Source organism: Triticum dicoccoides, chromosome 7A (genome assembly GCF_002162155.2).
Source record: "Triticum dicoccoides isolate Atlit2015 ecotype Zavitan chromosome 7A, WEW_v2.0, whole genome shotgun sequence".
Lineage (NCBI taxonomy): Eukaryota > Viridiplantae > Streptophyta > Magnoliopsida > Poales > Poaceae > Triticum > Triticum dicoccoides.
Window position 1 is genome coordinate 24,882,502 of NC_041392.1, and position 9,063 is coordinate 24,891,564.

The 9,063-nt window shown below is 50.1% G+C and overlaps 1 pseudogene; it reads left to right on the forward strand.

Moving 5' to 3' along the window:
* Positions 1-168: 168 nt before the first annotated feature.
* Positions 169-4,161, forward strand: LOC119329566 (annotated as a pseudogene).
* The last annotated feature ends 4,902 nt before the right edge of the window (positions 4,162-9,063 follow it).

The following is a 9,063-nucleotide window of genomic DNA, read 5'->3' on the forward strand; positions in this document are numbered from 1 at the left end:
GGTGTCGTCGGCACTGCTACGGATCAGCTGAGCTTACAGGGGTGGTCGCGGTGGAGACAAGCAGAAGGGGTGAGGGGAGGATGAGGCGGCAAGGCGGCCTGTGACAGCGCGTGCTGGCCGCGGGGGTGTAGTCAGACGGATGGGGCGGGGTCGATGGTTCGGCGGGAGGAAGAAGAAAGAGAGGTCCAGTGTGGCGCGGTTGTGGCTGTTGGATGGCGATCCAACGACCCAATTGGTACGTTGAAAAGATGGTGTTGGTAGAGTCGTACTGGCTGATACCCAAGTCGTAGTCGAACATTAACTATTCGTTGAGAAACGGACGTACTCGTCGACCCAGACCACGTTGTTGCTACGCTCCTATGGATGCCCGCTGAACCTGGCCGGGAACGTGGCTGCTGATGGATGTTTCCTAGATCTCGACGTTCCAAAGTCCAAACCTTCCAAAACAGTACTACGATGCAGAGACGACAGCTGAAGCAGTAGAGACTAGCCAGCTTGAGACAGATAACCATGGCGTCCTCCTCCCACTTCCACTCCCAGTCCCACCAAGAAGAGGAAGAAGAGGACGAGCATGGCCACGGCGGCGGCCATGGCGACCAGATCACCGCCCCACTCCTCCGTGAGCCGCCTCCTCTCATGCTTAGCTCCGTCCGTGCACGCACCCCTGCTACGCCAGCTGACCATTTCTGCTCTGCTCTTCTCATGGCGCAGCGAACCGGCCGTCAACGTTGCAGAACTCGCTGGAGCGCCACGACGACGGCCATGGCAGATCGTCGGAGAACTCGCCGATCGAGCAGGTGGCGCTGACGGTCCCCGTGGGCGACGACCCGGACACGCCGGTGTTGACGTTCCGGATGTAGGTGCTGGGCATGGCGTCCTGCGCCGTGCTCTCCTTCCTCAACCAGTTCTTCTGGTACCGCAAGGAGCCGCTCACCATCACCGCCATCTCCGCGCAGATCGCCGTCGTGCCGCTCGGCCGCCTCATGGCCGCGGCGCTGCCAGAGCGGGCCTTCCTCCGCGGCTCGCGCTGGGAGTTCACCCTCAACCCAGGGCCGTTCAACGTGAAGGAGCACGTGCTGATCACCATCTTCGCCAACGCCGGCGCCGGCACCGTCTACGCCATCCACGTGGTCACCGCCGTCCGCGTCTTCTACGGCAAAAACCTCACCTTCTTCGTCTCCCTCCTCGTGGTGCTCACCACGCAGGTGCTCGGGTTCGGGTGGGCGGGGATTTTCCGGCGGTACCTCGTGGAGCCGGCGGCCATGTGGTGGCCGTCCAACCTCGTGCAGGTCTCCCTCTTCAGGTACACACGCTTCCCCTCTCCGGCAGGCAACTTCATTTTCGAATTTTTCATTGCCTTGTTACATGGCCAAATTTAATTGGCCGGTCAAAATGATGCACTCAGAAAGAAACTAGGTTAACAATTTGATCATGAATTCTTTTCTTAAAACTTGTGTACAATTACTGGTGTTTGATGCGTGCAAGCAATGTATATATGCCTCTGTTTAAACTGCCAAAACGTCTTATATTTATGAACAGAGGGTGTACTTGCTATATGCTTCCAAGTAGTAGGAGATTTGAATTTTGAGCAAATTGGCATAAGCTATTGTTGGTGTGGAGAAGTAGACACCTCATGTGGGTCATGACACGTCAGGCTGGCCCTGCTTAATTACATCCAAGAAAATTAGATGATTGCAACAGCTTAGCCACCCAAAGATTCTGAACACAACCATAAAACTCAGGATTAAGAGAGAAAAAAAAACTCCGATCGAGGATTAAATTAGCATATGGCCCCTGTGAGTTGTTGGGGCCATCGAGGTCATCCTCATTTTAAGTCAATGGCATTTTTTTCAGTTAACACCACTTGAGAGTAATATATAGCTTAAGGTTCCTGGTTCTGACAACGACTACTGAATGGTATCATGCTGACATGCTCATGCCTTCCATTCATTGAAAAAACATGGAGAAAATAAAGAAATCCCGTGTCCATCTCAGGGAAATACAGTGACCTAATTAAGACAGGCAGAATAAGATTAGCACAAACATTTATTTGCTTTGACGATCAGAGAAATCAATGGTTTGAACAATATATACTGAATATGTTTGAGCAGTTTTCCCTGAGAAGTGAGAACTCATGCTTTCAATGCATATTCCCACCAGGGCACTCCACGAGGATGAAAGGCGGCGAAAAGGGGGCTTCACGCGCAACCAGTTCTTCCTGGTGGCGTTCGCCTGCAGCTTCGCATACTACGCCTTCCCAGGCTACCTGTTCCAGATGCTCACCTCACTCTCCTGGATCTGCTGGGTGTTCCCCAACTCAGTGTTCGCCCAGCAGCTCGGCTCAGGTCTCCACGGGCTCGGCATCGCCGCAATCGGCCTTGACTGGGCATCCATCTCCAGCTATCTAGGAAGCCCTCTCGTCAGCCCCTGGTTCGCCACTGCGAATGTCGCTGCAGGCTTCTTCATCGTCATGTACATCATCGTGCCTATTGGGTACTGGTTTGATTTCTACAAGGCGCAGACCTTCCCCATTTTCTCTTCCGGTCTTTTCACCTCCGGCGGGCAGAAGTACAACATCTCAGCTATCGTGGACGACAATTTCCATCTAGATACAGAGGCATATGAGAAAAACGGTCCACTGTACCTCAGCACTCTCTTTGCTGTCACATATGGTATCGGTTTCGCGTCACCTACCGCGACGATTGTTCATGTCCTCCTGTTCCATGGAAGGTAAAATCCTGTCAGTTTGTTGTGCACAATCACATGGTTGCGGCAACTAATTAAGAATCAAAATGCTTGTGTCCAGGGAAATTTTGCAGCTAAGCAGATCAGCTTTTCAAGGGAAAAGTGTGGACATACATACAAAGCTAATGAGGAGATACAAGCAGGTCCCTGAGTGGTGGTTCATCTGCATCCTTGTAGTTAACATTGCCGTCACTGTATTCGCTTGCGAATACTACATAGAGCAGCTCCAGCTGCCCTGGTGGGGTGTGTTACTTGCATGCGCCATTGCATTTTTCTTCACCCTCCCAATTGGAATTATCACAGCAACAACAAACCAGGTAAGGATTCTATCAACTTTCATCACGGCATGCCATACGTATCTGAAGCACCAAATCCACAACTCACATTCTTCCACTGTATGCAGACCCCAGGACTGAACATCATCACAGAGTACATCATCGGGTACTTGTACCCCGGACGACCCGTCGCAAATATGTGCTTCAAGGTATACGGTTATATCAGCATGCACCAAGCTCTGATGTTTCTGCAAGATTTTAAGTTGGGCCACTACATGAAGATTCCCCCAAGGACCATGTTTATGGCTCAGGTAAGCTCTGTTTGGCCATCATAGTGTATTTAACATTTCCACTGCATAAGTGCACAGAAGGCATTAAGCATCAATATTTTGGAACATGGCAAGTGGTCGGAGCAACGATCGCGGGATTCGTGTACCTTGGGACAGCATGGTGGCTGATGGACACAATCCCCAACATCTGCGACATTGAGCTACTCTCAGCGGGCAGCCCTTGGACCTGCCCCGGTGATCATGTGTTCTATGACGCGTCGGTCATATGGGGTCTTATTGGCCCGCGCAGAATATTCGGGGACTTGGGAACTTACGCGGCAGTGAACTGGTTCTTCTTGGGGGGAGCCGTCGCCCCGCTCCTCGTATGGTTAGCGCACAGGGCATTCCCAGGCCAGAACTGGATCGTACTCATCAACATGCCCGTGATGCTGGGTTCCATCTTCCAGATGCCACCCGCCACAGCAGTTAACTACACCACATGGATACTGATTGGGTTTCTATCAGGTTATGTGGTATATAGATATCGACGTGACTGGTGGGAGCGACACAATTATCTGCTTTCAGGTGCACTAGATGCTGGTTTGGCATTCATGGCCGTGTTAATTTACCTGTGCCTAGGCTTGGAGAACATCAGTTTGAACTGGTGGGGAAATGACTTGGATGGATGTCCCTTGGCTTCTTGCCCCACTGCTAAAGGTATAGTTGTCAAGGGCTGCCCAGTGTACAACTAAGCATCTTCTCATCTGCGGCGGCCGACGATGGAAAAATTGGAATTGTGAGCAAGCAGAGATCGATGTAAATAGCGAATGTTTGTTTGGACCTTTTAAAGATGAGAAATGGGTTTTATTTTATATTCTATTGTGCAAAGTACCACAAAGATTGCCTGAAGAACAATCTTTAGTGGCAACAGGTTTTCACTGCCAAATTAACTGTTATCCCAGCTACTAGTAAATAACTGATTCCTTGATTGTTTGAAGTCTAGTAAAAGCAGGTAGCACGGGACTTGCAAGTTGCAAGTTTTTAACTGAAATTTCTGAATTTCTCACACACAATGTACCACAACTAGTATCTTTATGACTGCAAATTCTTATTCTTTGTTCGAAAAAAAAACCCGGTTCCATTCACCAGAATGAAACCCTTGCAAGGTGCAAAAGCAGTACGCAAATTCCTCGACTTGTCAGTTGCCATTATATGACTGCAATTTTGTTACTCTACACAGAGATAATGATAGAGGGAACGCTCAACTACTCCTCTGACATTAGCAGTCCAGATTTCTCCCCTCCAAAAACTGAAATGGAACCATGTTGTATTACATCAATATATGGAAGGAATACGGTAATAATCTTCTTATTTCACGGTGACAGACCACAGTGCCAAGAATTTTCTTCAGAAAGTACTCATGACAACTTAACAGAATAAGAAGTTTTAGGCTTGCAGGCGTAGTCTACACATCGCATTACTAACTATTCACAGTAGGGTTTACTCTGAACCTCTTACCAGAGTTAGCCGCCGGCAACTCGCTCCACCGCCGCCCCCACGTCGGAACATGACCGAACCTGTCCCTACTCCTCTCCGTCTTGCCGACGCCGGTGGTCGGACTAATCCACGTGCCGAGCTACGGGGTGGTCGGGGACTGACAAAATTGAACTGGATTGGAGGGCTGGCCAGCGGTAAGCCGGCAAGGCATGGCTCGGTGCTGGAGACGACGAGGCCGAGGGACTGGTATATTCTACCCGCTCACGCTTGGGCTGGACCATATGACGCCCAGAGCTCGATAGCTACTACTCCCTCCGTTCGGAATTACTTGTCACAGAAATGAATGTATCTAGACGTATTTTAGTTGTAGATACATCAATTTTTATCTACTTTTGAGACAAGTAATTTGGAACGGAGTGAGTACTACCATATATTGTTGGGCCGTTCCATTCTGCGTGTATCCTACCTGGGCCTTGGGCTGGGCAATTTTTTTATTGTTCTTGCTTTCCATTCTCTCCATCAATAGCATTTTGTTTTGCTAAAATAAAATATCAATAGCATGTTCAATCGGCTCATTAGTTTAGTAGCTTGAATGTCGAGGCTCACAATTTAGCGAAGCATTCTATCGCTCCCTTTTCTTTTGTCGCTGAGCTCTTTTTCCCCTCGTTGAATTACTTCACAAGTGTGTGTTTTAGATTTTTAATGTGATCGTTCCAACTAATAATCTTAAAAGTTGTTCAAAAGAAAGTATTTACCTTTTATTTGCTGATGCGATCTAGCATTTTTTTTCATACTTATGGCCCCAAAATGAGACTTGAGTACTTTTCTTATATTGTACTGCATTTAAATTTTTGTTTCACTCGCCATTGTGAATTATGCTATATGTACTTTTTTGTGATAGTTGTGAAATGGACTGCGAGCATTGTTCATTTATTCGTATGCGGCGCATTTAGGATGTGAATAGTCCTGTATGAACCTTTGTAATCTCTCGCTACAATCACACCAACGTTCCGTGAGGGCTAGGTATTCCATTGACATTATACGAATTGCTCATGACAACTAAATTGTTGTTCCACATATTGATGGTTTTTATAGTCACTCGGAATTGTTCGATTGGTGATCATGAATTGTTTACGAGCACTAGTTATTCATTTTGTGCTAGTAATAGTGAATTATTACACAAGAACTAAAAATGTGTTCCACTAGTAATTGTGAATTGTTCCGTGTGTACTAAAATTTTGTTCCGAGAGTAATCATAAATTATCCACTTGCGCTAAATTTGTGTTCAGCATGCTTGAACTTTTTTTTTATAATAGTAATTAATATTTTCCATGGCCACTAACCGTTTCTTCCACTAATGTGCCAATGTGTGTCGGCCTCCCGGTGACGCCACGCCGGTGATGAGTTATCAGCCGCATCGGCCAGCAACCCCATCACAAAGTCTCTTGAACAAAGAAGATCGTTGGAGTACATTGATGTCATGTTAATTAGAACCAGGCGTGCCAAAGAAAGCATGCCAAATCCACAAGTCATTCGTTGCCACTTGCCATTGCTTCAAGTATGATGGTGATCACTTTGACCTGATCTTGGTATTGACTATGCATACCTTTTGGGCAGTTCTTCCATTGTCAGTGCATGCAATCAACTGAATCCAGCATACATGGGAATCCTCTTGATGCTCTAATTTCCAACAATATTTTTGTATGTCCTCCACAGTTGGCTCTCTTAGGTACTATGGTCCAAACACCATCACTATAGTGCGTGCAAATTGCACCGTGTGTGTTCAGGACTGTGGTCTCTTCCACCGGATTTCAGTATCAAATACATCTATGGCCTTACCATAAGCAAGCATCATAAGAGCGGTTGTGCATTTCTGCAGAGGAGAGAAAGAAAGTTTTTTGCAACAATCCTTCCTCGGCTTGAATTTGTCATCAACCCTCTTTAGGGCAGTCACTACGCATAAGAACAAACCTTCGCTCATTCAAAGGCGACGTCGAAACAAACCTTCATGGTATTTTGGGTTCAGTGTGAAGTACGTAGTCTGTGGACAGAAGCCGTGCACCGGCAATCCTATCACAGGGAATAACTCTTCGTCCATATATGGAACCCTTGAAGTTTAGTACGTACTCCTCTGGCTTCTACATTTCCTCTTGGATGCTCGTCATCATCATGTCAGCATTTTCGTCTTTCAAATCCGACGAATCGATGAACTCGTTGAATATGAATTTGCCAAGGTCCGTGTTTCCATAGCCATATTCCTCGACAAATCCATTAGTGACCTAGAAATGACCAAAAGAATAACGAAACTGGCGTAGGCCCTTGCGGTCAGTCCTATATGGTGGATGCGGCGGGTGTCCCCATATCCACCCCAGATATGGGTCGGGCATGGGGACTACTGGTCACCCCTGCCATTTGGGCTGAATTTGTCTGGTCTGATTGGGTGGCTCTTTTCTGTTTGTTCAGGCAGACTATGTGAATATTTGAGGCGGATACGAGGGCTTCATTGCAGATGCTGTAACCAGCCATGTATCCAGTGGCTCTGGTGGATTTGGAACTAGTAGCTCGTCAATTCTTCCAGAAAAGGACCTCTAATTAAAGGAGGGCGTACGCTTGATGGGCACCCCACTCCCACTGATGTTGCAATGCTGATGCTGCTCCTTGGCGAATGCATGCCTGGCTGAGATTTTCTTTGGCCCCGCTGCCAAAGCAGGAGCCGTACAAAACATCATATTCGGCGTGATTAATTTCTCGCTCACTCTAGCAGCAAGCCGACATGCATGATTATCTCGACGGTTTTTGTTTTCTGATGTAGTAAAATGTGCGACACTGCTAGGCCACAAATTATAAATGGAATCTATTTATGCTTATGTCTGCAAAGTTTGCTTTCGGTGTGGAATTTATGTTTGGATTCTGCCATTTTTGTTTATGATATTATTTTTTAGGGTAGTTTATGATATTATTAGAGCGTACGCATCCTCGTACTAGTCAGGTTATATATATCTATATGGACGCGCGCCTCGCGTATCATGTTTAGAGCATCTTCAGCCGTTGCGTCCCCAAGACGCGCCGAAAATCGCCGTTTGGGGGCGAGCCGGCGTTTTTTTCGACATGGGGGCGAGCACGTCCCCAGCCGTCGCCCTCAGGTCGGGCCCCAGACGTCTCCACAGTTCGGCCAAATTTCAGCAAACACGGCCAAATTTCAACAAACACGACATATTTCAGCGAAATTTAGACGTTTTTTACACGAATAAAATGGACGGAAAAAAACCCTAAATTACGGGCCGAAGTAGGCGCTGAGCAGGGCGTAGTCGTCGCCGGCCTCATCCTCCTGCTTCTCCTCCTTGACACGGCCGGCGCTGCTGCTCGACCCCTCGCCCCGGCCCGCTGCTTCACGGCGGCGGCGTTCGGCAATCTCCTCCAGGGCGCGGCGCTGGCGGTCCAGCTCCATGCGCGCGTAGTCCTCGCGCGCCCACTTCAATGCGGCCTCTTCTTCGTCGGCCTCCTCGGCGAGAGTAGGCTCCGGCTTCACGGAGGCGAGCCCCGGCTCCGGCTTCACCGTCGCCAGCCCTGGCTCCCTCTTCGGCTTGACCAGGCGAGGAGGGGCCGAGGAGGAGGAGCCACGGCCGCCGTCGTTGATGACGAGGCCGGCGCTGCGGGTGCGCCTACCGAGCAGCGTGTCGGACGGCTCTGGCTTGACGCTGACCAACGCCGGCGCGCCAGAGGAGTGAGAGAAGGATCGGGAGGAGGAGGAGAAAGAGGAGGATGACCATCCCATCATCCTCCTCGGCAGCCACACGCCGCCGCTCCGAGCGGTCGGGTACTCGAACGGCGGGTCGTTGCCGCCCTCAAGGTGCGCGAGGACACCGCTGAGCGTGCGGCCCGGGACGCCCCACCATAGGCAGCGGCCCTCGCTGTTGTTGCGGCCGCGCGGCGTCGGCGCATTGTTGGTGGAGGCGAGCCGCTCCTCCTCCCGGCGTTTGAAGTACGCCGCCCACGCCGCGTGGTTGCCGGTGACGTACTCCGGGAGCACCCGCTCCGCGACCGTCAGGGACGCCCGCGCACGTTCAATCTCGGCGTGGAAATAGGCGGGCGTCTCGGGGACGGGCAGAGGGGGGACAGGGACCCCGCCGGCGCTGAGCCTCCACCGGGACGGAGCGTGTACGTCGGGCGGCGCGGGGTAGTTGGCCTCGTGGAGGAGGTAGGCCTCCCACTCATGCAGCGAGCGGCGGCCGAAACCGTTGGCCGCCGCCGCGTCGCCGGGGCACCTCGCGCTCATG